Here is a 15,787-nt window from a genome sequence, read left to right as displayed (position 1 = left end):
CTTGAATCCTCCTTTGCTCATAGGGCACAGTGCTTTCTCTGATGCAGGCATGCCATGCTGGGCTGTCCTCTGCCAGTGTCACACAATCAGTTCCCAAGTTCTTGAGAGAGACATTGAGAGTGTCCTTCTATTGCTTTTTCTGACCACCTTGTAAGCACTTGCCCTGTCTGAGTTCCCATAAAATAATCTTTTTGTCAAGTGTACAGTTTGGTATTCACATGACATGATCAGCCCACCAGAGCTGTGCTCTCTGCAGTGGAGTTTTAATGCTGGCAGTTTAGTTTGAGAAAGGACCTCAGTGTCCTTCCAGATGATCTTCAGAATCTTCGCAAGACAATTCAAATGGAAAGGATTCAGTTTCTCGGCATGGTGCTGGTATACAGCAATGAGGTTAGCACAATGGGCTCTGTAGACCTGGTGATTGTATCCTATTAGGGTACTGTAAGGGTAAAATAATACCTATAAAATATTTTTAAAAATCATATTTGGGGGCAGCCAGGTAGCACAGCGAGTAAGAGCACTGGCTCCAGTGTTGGGATGACCTGGAGATCGAATCCTGGGCTCAGACACTTAGCACCCACCCAGAAACACCTGGCCATGTAACCTTGAGCAAGTTACTTAACCACAATTGCTTAGGGGCGGCCAGGTGGCTCAGCGAGTAAGAGCACTGGTTCCAGTGTCGGGATGACCTGGATCAAATCCGGGCTCAGATACTCAGCACCACACCCAGAAATAACTGGCCGTGTAACCTTGAGCAAGTTACTTAACCCAGATTGCTTTTTTAAAAAAAATCATATTTGGTTTAAAACTGTATAGGTATTTACTAGTTTTATTAACGCATATGGCATTTTTTAAATTGAATTTTGTTTTTGTTTTTAACAAAATTGTATTTTTATGGATGTAGGGAGCTCCCTAAGAAGGACTCCCTCTACCAATTTAGGTGGTTACACTCTCTACAATTTGCAGTCTTAGAGAGTTGCCTGGCTTCACATTAAGTGACTTCCCCAGGGTCACACAGCTAGTATTTGTCATAGGCAGAACGTGAACCCAAATCTTCATGACTCTGAGAGCCAGCCTCTAGCTTCTATCTCATGTTGCCTCTTTGCAGTTTGTATATTTTACCTAAAAAAATCCAAGTCCTTAATCAGAAGAGACTTTATATTTGTGCTGCACACGTGGGTTTAAAAAACTATGAATTGGCTTCCCACTTCCCTTGCAGAAGTGAGTGATGGAAAGTACCTGGTACCTGATTCTTGTAAGAGTCAGCCCATCCGCTTCCAAAGGACAGACAGCTCTACGGAAGGCTTAACTCCATCAGTATAAATCACTGGCTGCATAAAATAACAGCACCAATGACACTTAGAAAGTGTTTAAATTTTGCAGAGCACTTGACAAATAGGATCTCATTTGAGCTTCACAACAGTCCTGGAAAATGGGCACTATTATCATCCTCATTCAACAATTAAAGAAACTGAGGCAGAGGTTAAATATGTATACATAGATACACACATATATACACATATATGTAGATAGTTATAGTCATGCATATGTCTGTGTGTGTATATTTAAATGCACTTGTCTCCCCCATAAGAAGGTATATTCATCGTGAGTATCTGGGCAGCTAGGTAGCACAGTGAATAGAGCTCTGGCCCTGGAGTCAAGAAGATGTGAGTTCAAATCTAGCCTAAGATACTTACTAGCTGTGTGACCCTGCTCAAATTTACTTTAGCATCTGTCTGCCTCAGTTTCCTTACATGGAATATATATATGTGTGTGCATGTGTGCACATTTGCATACATATATGTATGTACATTTCTCTCCCATTACAAAGAAAGTTGTATTAATTACTAACATTAAATATATATGTGTATATATGTATATAACCATGTATAATACACTATAGATACTCAACATGCTATACATTATAAGTATATGTATCATGTGTGTTCATTTTATATTCACATGATATTTATACACACACCACATATAATAGTGTATGTGCATATAAATTAGCACACACACACACCAAATACCCAAATCAAAAGTAGTTTAGAAAGAAGGCCTATTAGAACTAGCAAACGCTTCACGAAGAACATGGAGCTTGAGTTGCTACATCTTAAAGAAAGAGAGGTACTCTACTAGAATGAGGTCAAAGGAAGTAAGGAAGGAAAAGAGATCTGGGGTTCAAGTTATGCTTTGATCCATCCTGGCTATGTGACCCTACACAAGTCACTTAAGATCTCGGTGAACTAGGTAACTCTCCAAAACTAGAAATCATTTTGGTGAAGGTGCTGACCTCCATTTATCTAGAGAATTTCTACATTCTGTTGTTTTCTATTATAATGAAATCACAGGTCCAGTCCCTAACCACAAAACTAATGAGTGTCAGAGGCAGAATCCTGTAAAGTTTTGCTCCAGGTTTAAATCTTCAGGAGGCATATCCTGGAGTGGAATGTTTAATAAAAGTTTGCCTTGATTTCAGTTTTCTCACCTGGGAGGATGCCTGCTTCTCAAAGCAGGCCATTCCGCTTCTGGACAGCCCTAATTGTCTGCAAGCCTACCCTGCCATCAAGCTCAAATTTCCCTCTTTACAAAGGCAGTACAGAATGCCACTCATTCCTCCTGATGCAGTCAAACATAACCAGATTAATGACAGCCATATGACAACTCTTCCCAACCTGGTTCTTCTCCTCTCCAAGCTAACCATCTCCCATTTCTTCCAACCCTAAACAAAGTATAATGGAACAAATTTTCCATCCTACATTAATGGATAGAGTAAGCCAAGACCATCAATGAGGATGAACTGAAGACTGTAACACCTTCTGTAGCCCTTAAAGAAGGTGACTTCCTTCATTGGCTGGGCCATAAAGAAGCAGCTAAAGTACAGCTTCGGAAACAATCTAGAGGTGATTTAATATTGTTTTCAGTGGATAGTTTTATTTCTCATGCGTACATTCTCATTCCATCTGTAAAGGTCAGGTGCCCAGGGACCTGAAAGACATAAGCTTTTTATTTAAAAAAAAATCAGATAAGGACTTGCTGACGTGAAGATTTCAACAACTTCTTTCATTGAACCAATGGTATTTTATAAAGTGTTTATATGTTAAAACAGTACATCTACTGTTTTAGCAGTATTTCTTAACCTCGTTAGGGCTGGATTGCATTTTAAGGAATGGATGCCTTACCTCACAAAGTGAATGTTGCTTGCACGTTAGGGACTCGACTGGATTAATGACTCCTAGCTTAAAACATGTTTCAGTATTACTATTTTTTTATTACCTAAGGAAACATAATCAGAAAGTTTTGCTATGTTGAGAAGAAGTGCGCAGAGAAAAATGAAAGAGTTTGCTTGACTCTCTCTTCTTTTCCTCCATACTTTTTTGGGGATGATGAGGGAGATAGGACAGCAAGAAGGATCTTTCCATGTATTGGAATATATTTGACCTGCTCTGAGATAATGTATGCATAACATGTTGTAAACCTGAAACGGTTATATGAATGTCAAGTTCCCTCCCCCCTCAAAAAAAAAAAAGCCTGATATTACTGATTGTCAAAGGAGGATACTAAAAGGAAAGGGGTCACCTAAGTAAGCCTGAGCAAAATCTTTGAATAGCACTAGGAATCAAAGATGACTAGAGCAAAATGATTAACAAAGCCTCTAAGATGTCCCTATACTGGAAAAGAGCCAAGAACCAATCAACTAGGGTAAAGATTTTCTTAAAAGGTTATGGTCTATTAAAAGTTAACTTTATGTCTTTTGCATTTCTAACACTTACTAGATTTAAGATCAAAGCCTTGGAGTCATTTTTATCAATCTGTTTTCTTTATCACAAAGGAATCAATGAACGGACCTGCCATTTGGGGTCCATAAGAGTTTAGCTTTAGAGCTAGAAGAAACTATAGAGGTCCTTTTAACCATCTTTGACAATTTCTAAGGTGAAAAAACTGAAGCACAGAAAGGTTATGGGACTTGTCCTAGTGTAACAGCAAGCACCCCAGCGTCCGAAGGGTGGCTGCCAACACAGGTTCTTAGATCTGCTTTGCTAAAGGAAAGCAACTCAAAATGGTTTAACAAGCTTACTTTAATCAATCAAACATATATTGTTTTCCTAGTTCAGGGGGAAAAGGTCAGCACCCCAAACTTCAGAGTATACAGAGGTTACAAGCACAAGTTACAAGAACATTTCGACAAATAGGCTTCCAAACTGTCCAACCGTTACATACATCCATATCTAATCCCAGTTACCAGAGAGGGAAGCATCAACATCTGGGTTTTCAAATCCGGGGGGCTCTCAACAATGGCTGCCCGTAGTTTCATCTGGTCAAATCACACAACATTTCTCAAAGTGAGCACCAAAACAAAGCCTCACATCGGGGCTTATATAACCTTCTCCTGGCTCAGAGAATGTAACAACCTTCTTGACCCACTGCCCAATCACAAAGTATCTCCTGAGAAACAAGCCTCCCACCACAGGCTCCAGGTACACTTAAGCCTAGGGGCAGGGAAGATCTTAAAAATTTACATTCCCTGGGGGTGGCTAGGTGGTGCAGTGAGTAGAGCACCAGCTCTGGAGTCTGGAGGACCTGAGTTCAAATTTGGCCTCAGATACTTAATACAAAAAGTAGCCATGTGACCTTAGGTAAGTCACTTAATCCCAATTGCCCTCCAAAAAAATTTTACATTCCCATTACACCTATATAATAACAGGAGTACATTTCAAACTGAAAGGGACTTTAGAAGATATTGAGTCTAATCTCTCCTATAAAATGAGATATACAATATAATATATAATAAAAATAAATAATTATAAAATAAAAATTATATATAAATATAAAAATCTATAAAAGATGAGAAAAACTGAAACTCAGAGATAATAAATGATTTGCCCAAGGTCAAGTGTCTGAAGCAGGATTTGAAACCAGATACTTCAAACTCCGAATTCAACTTCCTGTCCACTATGCCTTCTTCTTTCAAGAAAGAGCAAGGTAAAGTAGAAATGATGGAGACCTTGGGAGAAAGTGAACATAGCATCTTAAAATTCATCAAAAGTGAGAAGTGGAACACTAGATCTTGTACCCTAAACTTTCATAAGATTTCCAAAAGTTCAGAGAAATGATCATGATCCCACGACCTGAACCTCTAAAAGAGAAGTTGACTCAAAAAAAGAGGAGAGTCTTTTATTTACCACTTAATAGTACTTTTTCAATTACATGCAAAATCGTCGTCAACATTCACTTTTACAAGATTTTGAGTTCCAGATTTTTTTCTCCCTCCCTCCTCACACCTTTCCCTAAGATGTCATACAATCTGATATAGGTTATACATGTACAATCATATTAAACATATTTCCACATAGTCACGTTTGTGAAAGAAGAATCAGAACAAAAGAGAAAAACCATGAGAAAGAAAAAAGAAAGAAAAAATAGTATCCTTCAATCTGCATTCAGACTCCATTGTTCTTTCTCTGGATGTGGACAGCATTTTCCATCATGAGTCCCTTGGAATTGCCTTAGATCATTGCATTGCTGAGAAGAGCCAAGCCTTATCAAAGTTGATCATTGCAGAATGTTGTTGTTACTGTGTACAATGTTCTCCTGGTTCTGCTCACTTCACTCAGCATCAGCTCATGTAAGTCCAGATTTTTCTGAAATGCTTCTGCTCATCATTTCTTATAGAACAATAGTATTCCATTACATTGATATACCACAAGTTTTTCAGCCATTCCCCAATTGATGGGCATCCCCTCAATTTCCAATTCCTTGCTACCACAAAAAGGGCTGCTATAAATATTTTTGTACAGGTGGGCCCTTTTCAAGAGGGGAGTCTTTCAAGAATGAAATTCAGATCATGAAATCAAGAATAATCCTATGAAGAAATTAAGGAGAAGAAGCTAATGTGGTTTCCTAAGAAATTCTCTAATAAGCTCAGGTTAAAAGGGAGTGGTTATAAAGAATAGAAGGTGCATATGGCACAGTGAAAGCACGCTAGATTTTGGATTTCAGATGTTGTTGTTGTCATTTTAGTTGTGTACGACTCTCTATGACCCCATTTGGGATTGTCTTGGCAAAGGTATTGGAGTAATTTACCATTTCCTTCTCCAGCTCATTTTACAGATGAGGAACCTGAGGCAAACAGGGTTAAGTGACTTCCCTAAGGTCACTCAGCTTTGTATATGAGACCAGATTTAAACCCAGGAAGTTGTGTCTTCATGACCCAAGACCCAGAGCTCTATCCACTGAACCACCTAGCTGCCCCCACTACCTGGAAATAAGGAGGTTGGATTCTGTGTCCTCTGAGATCCCTTCTAGCTCTATATCTTTGAGCTTAAAAGTGTGTAGAGGAGATAGGCATGATGATCCATACCTATAATCCCTGCTGGGGAAAGCAGAATCTTGTGGTTGAATCATGAGGTTGGGAATTTTGAGCTATAGTGGGATAAGCCAGTCAAATATCCATACAAAGTCCAACACCAATATGGTGAACCCCCACCAGGTTACTTAAAGAGAGGTGAATCAGCCACGGGAATAAACAGAGCATGTCAAAGCTCCCATGCCAATCAGTTGTAGGATCCCATTCATGAGTGACCACTATACTGCCTTTATATGCAAGATAGGGAGGCCCAGTCTCAAAAAAAAAAAAAAAACACAAAGAATACCAAGAAAATTAAGGTCCTAAAATAGCTGAGATTTCTGAAAAGTGCTAAGAACAACAAAGGGACTTTTCAAGCTGTGGTGGACCATCTCCAAAAAAAAAAAAACCCAAATCAAGAAAAGCATTGCATGGCCTTGGGAATGGGAGGGAGGAAGGGGTGGAATGACAGATGATGTAAGCAGGAGTATCCACGAGAAAAGTTTGCTCAGGAGTACTAGGACAATGTCAAGTTCAGGGCAAGGATTTTATCCAATAGGGTTGCTTAGAAAGCGAGGGGAAGCCAAGGGTCTGGGGTGGGCGTCAGAGAGGAGTTCATAATCATGGAGGCCCAATGATCATCACCAGGAAATTTGAGCCAAAATTCAGGCACAAATGAGTCACAATTAAGCAGGAAACATGTCTGGAGAAAAGCTTGCCACAACAGCTGGTATGATCATTGTTAGGTCAGCTAATTCTGTCTGTTCTTCTGTGGGTACTCCACCCATGTTGATCCTCACTTCTTAAACAGACCCACAGCTGGGCTGGCAGCTGGACCCACAAAGAGTCACAAAGAATTTTGTTTCTCTGAGTAGGTAGTATGAGGTCACCTAGATTATCTAAATGAGTTCGTGTCATTGAATTAAATGGCACCCCAGGGCACTGAAAAAACTTGCACATGTGATTACTGGACTATTAGTAATCTTTGAGAAATCTTAGAAAAGATAAGAAGTACCAAAAAGAGAGAATATAGCAAACATTGTCCTGTATTCAAAAAAGGGGAATGGGATGTATTACACATTGTAGACTAGCAAATATAAGGTTTATCTCTAGTAAAAGTCTAGAATGGATATTAAATAGATGGCATCAATCAATCAATAAGCATTCATTAAGTGCCTATTATGAGCCAGGCCCTACGCTAAGTACTAGGGATACAAAAAAAAAAAAAAAAGGCAAAAAAAAAAACCTAGTCCCTGCCTTCCAGGAGCTTACACTCTAGTGGTTTGTAAACATCTCAAAAGTGAAGGTGCCAGACATGGAAACACATACTTGTAAACTCTGCTGTTGAAGGAGGCTGAGGTAGTGAATATCTGATCTCAAGAGTTCTACACTACAAATCAGAATGAAGCCAATCAGATATCCTCACTCATTCCAGCAACAATACGGGGAGCTTCTGGGAACTGAGGGACTACCAGATTTCCTAAGCTGGGGTGAACCAGCCCATGCTGAAAATGGAGCAGATTAATTACCAATTGTCAGTGGGATCAGGTCCTTGAGTAGTTACTGTATTTCCAACCTATGCAAGATAAAGAGATCCAGTAGTAAATACAAAAAATAAATAAATAAATAATAAACCCACAACAATAGAAATTGAAGTAATAATCATGAGAAGCTGGTATAAACTCATGAAGAACAGACCATACTCATTTTCAGTAATTTCTTCTTTGGCTAGACTGGTAGATCAGGGTAAATTATGTAGACTCAATCCATATGGGCACCAGCAAGGCATTTAATAATGTCTCAAGGTGTTTTTATGGACAAGATGGAGAGATACAGGCTCAATGATGACAGAAGTCTATGACTTCTCCCTAGGCATTCTCTAAATGAAGAAAATTGGCCTTGGAAGGTTTTATCAGGCAACAAACATGTACATGAGGACACTCCAGTTGACATCAGTCATTTCCAGACACGCATACTGACATTAACAGTCCCATTGTAGTGTTCTATATGTACAGATCATCTTTCAGTTTGGTGTGAAAACAGATAGGCAATTTGATTGGATGAATTCATACAAATGAAGTCTCCTTGGTTGATTTTTCTGGGTGAGAAGTATCACTATACCAATAGAGAATCAAAAAGACATACACTTGGTGAATACTGGACCCCTGGAGTCATGGAAGCCTGCAGTGTTCAAGGTCCTTCCCCTACCTCTCTCACTCTCACAGAACACTTTCAACTGAGATCTGGAGCCAGGATAGAAATAGCAGTGATCTTTCATCACTCTGTCTCCTCCTACATCAGAAGTTCTTTACCCTGTTTGTGTCATACCCCCATTTGACAGTCTAGTGAAGTCTGTTGACACTTCTCAGAATAATGTTTTGAAATAAGTAAAGGAAATGATGAATTTCAACTAGAGGTTAGTGAACATAAAGATGTAATTTTTTCCCATCCCAATTTACAGAATCTTCTGAAATCTATCCACAGAAGCCAAGTTAAGAACCCCTGTCTTAGATAACCCAGTTAATTAAACTCCAGACAATTCAAGAGTCCAGGTGGATAACTCCCCACAATATCTATGCCTCCTCCTCCTCCTTTCCCTGTGGAAGCAGGGCAGCAACTTTGACATACTGTAGCAGCAAGCACCCTAGCATACCCAGGATAGCTGCTAGCAAAGGTTCTTTGAACTACTTTCCTAAAGGAAAGCAACTCAAAAGGGGTTAACAATCTTACTTTAATCAAACATATATTATTTACCTACATCAAGGGAAAAGTCAGCATCCTGAACTTCAGAGAAAATACAAACAGAAATTACAAGCAGACAAAAGATACAGACGAAAATAATACAATTCAACAGACAGGGTTTCTAGATGTCTGACCATTACATACATACAGTTACTTACCAGAGAGAGAAGCACCAACACCTGGGTTTCCAAAGTGGGGGAGAGGGGTGCTCAATGGCTGCCCAGAGTCTCATCTGGCCAAATCACACAACTCTTCCCAAAGTGAGCCCCAAGCAAAACTTCACATCAGGGTATATATAGCCTTCTCCAGGGTCAGAGAACATCACAATCTGCATGTCTAATTACAAAGTAACAAAAAGTGTGGCTAAAAACAAGCCTCCCCAAAGCAAGCTTCTCTTGTTGGGCTCCAAGTGAAGCCCATTAAGGGTCAGGGAAGATCTTCAAAGTCCTTTACCACTGCACACACTAGAAGCAAATGATAGGACGGTTAGATGTATTGGTAAGCAAACCCAAAGAATATTGACTAGCATTGATCAATGTCACAAAATCATAGAATCAGGGTTGGAGAGGACCTCTAAGGCCATCTAGTCCAATCTGTACCTGAGCAAGAGTCCCCAGCATAACAGATTCATCAAGGTTCATGGACTATTCCTCATTGCCAAGAGCTCTGGCCTTCTAATGTCCATTAATGCATTGCCTCTATGTAAGGAATGAAAATAGATGACTGCAAAGCATCTTTGCACAGCAGAGTTCCCAACACCATTCTAGTTTAAAAGTGCAGAAATGGTCAAGCCCCCACAAGTTCCCACATTATAAAAATCATGAGGAAAATAAGAAAGATATGAAATTGTATCCATCTTGGAGGCTGACCTAGAAGTTTATAATATCCATCAGTGGCTATGCAGCAAATATATGCAATCAGGCCATGGAGGGATGCAGGATATCTGCATACCTGGTACTTCAGCAATGCATTGGACCAAAGACTCACATGATATCCTTATGGAGGAGAAGGAAAGGGGAAGGGAGAGGAGAGGATGGGAAGGAAGGGGAGGGGAGGGTAAGGGGGAGGGAAGGGGAGAGAAGGGAAGGGAAGGGAAAGATCTGGGCTCCATAATCACCTAGATAGGTGAATTCTGAAGAATTTGAATAAGTGGACCTAAAGAGTGGTGATTAGTGGAATCATGTCAACCTGGAAAAAGATTACTGGGGTTCTGCTTTTGGTCCTGTCTGACTCATCTAGCTCAGCATTTCTATCAGCAACTCAGATGAATACATAAATAAAACTGGGAAAGATCACAATGAATGACAAAATCAAGGCCTATAAAGGTCTCACCAAGCTAGAACAATAGGCAGAAGCCAAGATAAAATTTAATAGAGATTAGTGTAAGGTCCTGCACTTTTGGTTTTTAAAAAATCAATTATACAAATAAAGGATAGAGGAAACATGACTAGACCGCAGCTCATGAGAAAAAGACCTTGGGGTTTTGGTTGACCACAAGCTCAACATGAGTTCTCATTAGTCCCCTTCACATACTCAGTTTCAGCAAACCTGACCTGCTAGATGCTCCCCACCTCCCACCTCTGCCTTTGCACAGGTAGTCTATGGCTGAAGTAGGATGCCTCCCTAACTCCATCTTTTAGAATACCCAGCTTCCTTCTACTTTTCCCAGTTGACCTAGTGTCCTCTTCCTCTTAAATATATGTGTGACTTTGTAGATAACTAGTGTTTCTCTGTGCACATGCCATATATTCTGAGTCTAATCCCCTTATGAGTTGTTAACTCCCTAGGGGAAGGGATAATTTAATTTTAAGCCTTCCCTTTGTTGGTTATTTCCAGTTTGCCCAGTAGATAGCTTGTTTGTATAGGATTGGTCCATAATTGACCATCTTTTTTGTCTAAATCCTACCTTTCTCTGGGCACCTCTTTTATATTGTTGTTCCTGTAGAATTCCTCATTTGTAACATGCTCCTTGTACCCACCATATGTTTCTCCATTTCCCTTGTTTTGATCCTTGGCTTCAATCCTTCGGGGATTATGTCATTCTACTACTTGAAGCCATACTCCATCACTAGAAAAATATTGGTTTTAAGATTAACTTCTGTTTCAAGAAGTTTGCAGTCATTGAAGGAACTATTTCCCAAAAGTAATCTATCCCACTGTCCTTCCTCTGTTCAATTCTAAGCCCAGTTAATAGTTTGTCCATCTAGAGACCTACCATGGTCTAAACAATAGGAGTATTTACTCCACTTGATCCCTCCCTCCCCCAGGAAGAGTTAAGTTAAGCTAAAATCTTTTGAGTGATTATGAATCTCATTTAGTAAGTTCAGCAATGTTCCAGAACTTGATATAATCGCCATAATTTCATCAACCAACAGGAATATAGAAGACCTCATCCCTCTAGGGGAGTCTTCTTCAGTTGGGACTCTGCCCTGGACATCCTCCATGATGCTCAACACTGTTTGATGCCTCACATACTGAAAAATTTTCACCATGGTCAGCAGCAGCTGCAGCAATAACAACAGATATTTACTAAAGAGCCTACTATACAATAAGAAACCTATAGACTCAAGGTCTTATGTGACCCTCTAGCCCCTCAAGTGCAGCCCTTTGACTGAATCCAAACTTCACAGAACAAATCCCCTTAATAAAAGAATTTGTTCTGTAAAACTTGGACTCAGCCAAAAGGCTACACCCAAGGACCTAGAAGGCCACATGTGATCTCCACAGGTTCCCCACCCCAGTCTATTTTCTACCAGAAAATGACTCTTCATTGCTTAAAAGATCAGTTCCAAAGGCTTTAGCCTGCCACTCAAGGCCCCCTAAGATCCAGCCCTATCTACATTTCCAACCTTAGTGCCCATTCCTTCTCAGAACCAACCATTTGCTCCACCCAGACCAGTCTTTTCTGGTATGCTCCCGAAGGTATTATATACATTCCTACTTTTATGGGCCCCATTTCACCCATCCACCCAATGGTCTCCCTCTACTTGCAACAGGTAGTTTCTTGATACTGGAAATAGTGGGTACTATGCCCTATACTGCAGGATATCAGCTATGAAGACTCATCCTGGGCAGGACTTTTATCACAAAATATTAGAAGAAAAACAAAGACCCATTCCTTCACTTTGAAACATGGGCCCCAGGGTACTATACTGCTCAGATATCAGTTATGCACAAATAATCAACATACAGTCCTAGAGGATGAATGGAACTTGTATCTACAAAATACCCATTGTCCCTTTCCTCCTACAAACTTCAGTTTCTTTTCTGAGCAAACAGCCAGCTGTCAGAAGCCATCCCATAGCAATCCCCCACTTGGGATGCTCCAGTTAGATCGGATGCTGTGGATGCTGGTAATGATGTGCTGCCAGGGCTCTGATGAATAAGTACAAATGGGTAATTCAGAAGAATTGAAGTGTGTCATTTATGCTTATCATAGAAATGCTGCCTCCATGCTATGCCACAGGTAAAAAGAACATGGAACTCTTGAATAAATGGAACCTTAATGCTTTTGCAAGCTAGCCGTTATTTCCGAACAGAATTTGGATTTATCTCTGGGAGTATAAATCATCTGTGGGCTAATCAGACCTTCCCAGGAAGGCACAGTCCTTCTCTGGTTGCTGTGTGAAAGGATATTGTGAAGATTAAATGAGATAGAAGATGTAAAAGTGCCTTTTAAATGATGAAATGTGGTCTACCTTGTGGTGGTGCAGTCCAGGTTGTACCATTTAATAGTCATACAAACATAGATTGAATTTTGGAAGAGAGTTTAGAGGTCACCCAGCTAAACACCCTTCCATTTTACAGATGAAGAAACTGAGGCCAGAGAGGTAAGTTAAGTAGTTAATGAAAGAAGTCAGGATCAAATTCAGGTCCACTGGCTCTAAAGCCATTGTTCTTTCCAATGCAACCTCAAGTTTCTTAGCTTTCTGAGCTTCAGTTTTCTCATCTGTTAAATGGAGATAGCTAATGCTTATACCCCAACCACTCGGGATTGTTGGGAAAACCTAATCAGATAATTGCTTTTGGTAGATTTTTAAAAGCATTAAGTGAATAGACGCCTTTGTTATACAAATACTATGCAAAGTGATAGGTGGCACAGTGGATAGAGCATTCATCTTCCTGAGTTCAAATTTGGCCTGAGGCACTTACTAGCTCTGTGACCCTGGAAAGTCACTTGACCCTATTTGCCTCGGTTTCCTCATCTGTAGAATGAATTGGAGAAAGAAATGACAAACCACTCCAGTATCTTTGCCAAGAAAACCCCAAATGGGGTCACAAAGAGTCAGACTGAACAAACAACAATGCAAAGTGAAGAAATCAATAATAGCTTCAATTTTTTTCCCTTTTCTAACAGATTTCGTTAGTAGAGAAAATTCCCAGTAAGCAAAGTCCTTCTCCCATGGAGGTAGCTCCCTGCTCCCCAACTTGCAGTTTTAGAGAGTTTCAATGAAAAGTGAAGTAACTTGCCTTGTAGGACATAGCCCATATATACATTGATGAGAAGGACATGCTCCTGGGTCTTCCTGACTCTCTCCACTATTCCACTCTCAGTTTCTATTCAGTTTCCCCTTTAATATTTCAATAGCAAAGCACTTTTTCAGCTAAGTGTTTGTTGAGTTTAATTGACCACCAGAAAGTGAAACAGCAAAAGTTACAGGGCAGGAGGGGTTCTAAATCTATTTCTGCCAATGAGTGACTTCCGGCAACCTTTCTGGACTTCAGTGTCCTCATCTATAAACTGGGACCCAGGAGGTTAAAATTAACCTCAAGGAATGGTTGCTCCATGTCATAAAGCACATAGAAAGATATAGCCCTTAAGGTACCTTCCAGCTCTAAACCTCTGGTCCTGTGATCCTCTAAGTAAGACTCCATAGTCATAAACAAGAAAGAGAGAGAAAGGCAAAGCTGGTTCCATAGCAGAAAGAACCATCTCTCTACTGAGAGGGAGAAAGACAATGCTATACAATGGGAACTGCAAGATCTAAAGCAAGTAATAAAAAGGATCAGACATCTAAATGGAAGAGAGATTAAAATGCTAGACTCATTTAGCCAGGGAGGAAGAAGCATTAAAAGAGACTTGATGGACATTTCATATTTAGAAATAGGAAGGGCATAATGTACAGGAATCAGTCCTTTTCTACAGTGGCTCATGCTATAAAGATGGATTATTCATTAGATCATAGAACCAGAACCAGTAGGGGCATGAAAGGGCTTCTAGAATAACCCCTTCTCTTTACAGAGGAAACTGAGGCCCAGACCAGTTAAATGATTTTACCCAAGGTTACACAGAGAGTAAGTGACTAGGATTTAAAACTAGGTTCTTGGACTCCAGATCCTGGGTCTTTTCCACTGTACCGTGCTGCCTCTCTTAAATAGCCATTTTTGCGTGAAGGACTATCATTACGAAAGAAACTCTCATCTAAGTTGGGGCCTGTGATAAACAGTGAGGTCATTGCTAGGGAGGCTGTCACAGTGTGGACAACAGTGTTAGAATGGCCTGGGAGAAATGCACCTGTCATGTGGTTACCTAGCCATCTGGTTGCTTCCTATTTTGAGCAATTATTCTTGAAAATTAAGTACTCCCCTCAGCTTTTTTCCACAATACTGGAAGACTGACTTGCTGTCAGTGTTCCTATCAATTTTAACACCCTGGGACAAAACCCTGATTGCCCCATCCTGTTTTGTCTCTGCTATAGAGTAATTAAATGACCCTAATAATGATAGCAGTGTTCTTCTCTACTATACACCCTATACACACACACACACACACACATGTGCACATTCACACACAAAACCTCGTACATGCATCTCCACAGAGAGGGGACACTAGCCTTTCCAATCCTTTCATGCAGTGTCTAATATCACGATTCCAGGGACAAATGACTTCTGCAGAGAAGGCTGGGCAAAATCCCGTAATGCCAGGTTATTAGGTAGAATTTCCAGAAGTACCAGTCCCTTACTGACCCTCTCTTCCCTCTTCTTCTGCTAGGGTAACATCTATGAAATGGAGGAAACCTCAGGGCACTTCACATCTATAAGGAGAGGGAGCAGGGAAACCTGGGAGATGTGATAACAATATTACCCACAAAAATAATAATACCTGATATTTATAAATGGCCTCTCTTGGGAAGTTTAACAGGTTTTATAGCCATTATCTAATTACTGCAATCTCCACCACATCCTCAGGCAGGAGGAAGAGAACAAAGGACTCCAGTGAGAATGGTAAAATCCTGAAACCTAGTGGAAGCCCCCGACTTTCCAATCACACTGAACGAAGAGGTGCCTCTCTTAATGCTTTCACTCGGCCTTGGCTGATCCTATTTTAATCAATTGGCAACTTCCGCTGAGCTCCCAAGAGGCAAAGTACTAGGAACCCCCACCCCACCTGTCTCTGCTACAGACCACCCTTTGGTCCAGTGTACGGGAATGGTCCAGGTGAGTTGGACAAAAGGCTAATGTGCTGAATTTAAGTCCGAATAGGTCTCCTCTTCCTACCCCACCCCACCCTCAAGGTTTCATTAAGGGTGGTTGAGAGGTAATTGTTTAATAAGTCAAACCCTGGGTAGTACAGAACTGAAAAAAGTTTGTGCAGGAAACCTACAGAGACAGAGACAATGAGGGAGAGGGAGAGAGAGAGAGAGAGAGAGAGAGAGAGAGAGAGAGAGAGAGAGAGAGAGAGAGAGAGAGAGAGAG

At 40.5% G+C, this 15,787-nt stretch overlaps 1 protein-coding gene across 3 annotated transcripts in view; it reads left to right on the top strand.

The window, feature by feature from the left end:
* The window catches only part of CUNH10orf71 (chromosome unknown C10orf71 homolog), a 75,030-nt gene that overhangs the window by 46,050 nt on the left and 13,193 nt on the right, over nt 1–15,787 (top strand). For 2 of the 3 annotated variants that reach the window (XR_011164252.1, XR_011164253.1), the window contains exon 4: nt 15,281–15,529. The exons of the other annotated variant lie outside the window; for it this stretch is intronic. The gene's annotated coding sequence lies outside the window, so the exon portion shown is untranslated. The remainder of the gene's footprint in view (nt 1–15,280; nt 15,530–15,787) is intronic. 3 annotated transcript variants of the gene reach the window in all.

This window comes from Petaurus breviceps, unplaced genomic scaffold, assembly GCF_028583685.1.
Source record: "Petaurus breviceps papuanus isolate PSGF00001 unplaced genomic scaffold, PetGlider_PUasm1.0 90740, whole genome shotgun sequence".
NCBI classification, from domain to species: domain Eukaryota; kingdom Metazoa; phylum Chordata; class Mammalia; order Diprotodontia; family Petauridae; genus Petaurus; species Petaurus breviceps.
Note: the sequence above shows the minus strand (reverse complement) of the source record. Positions and strands in the feature narration are given on the sequence as shown.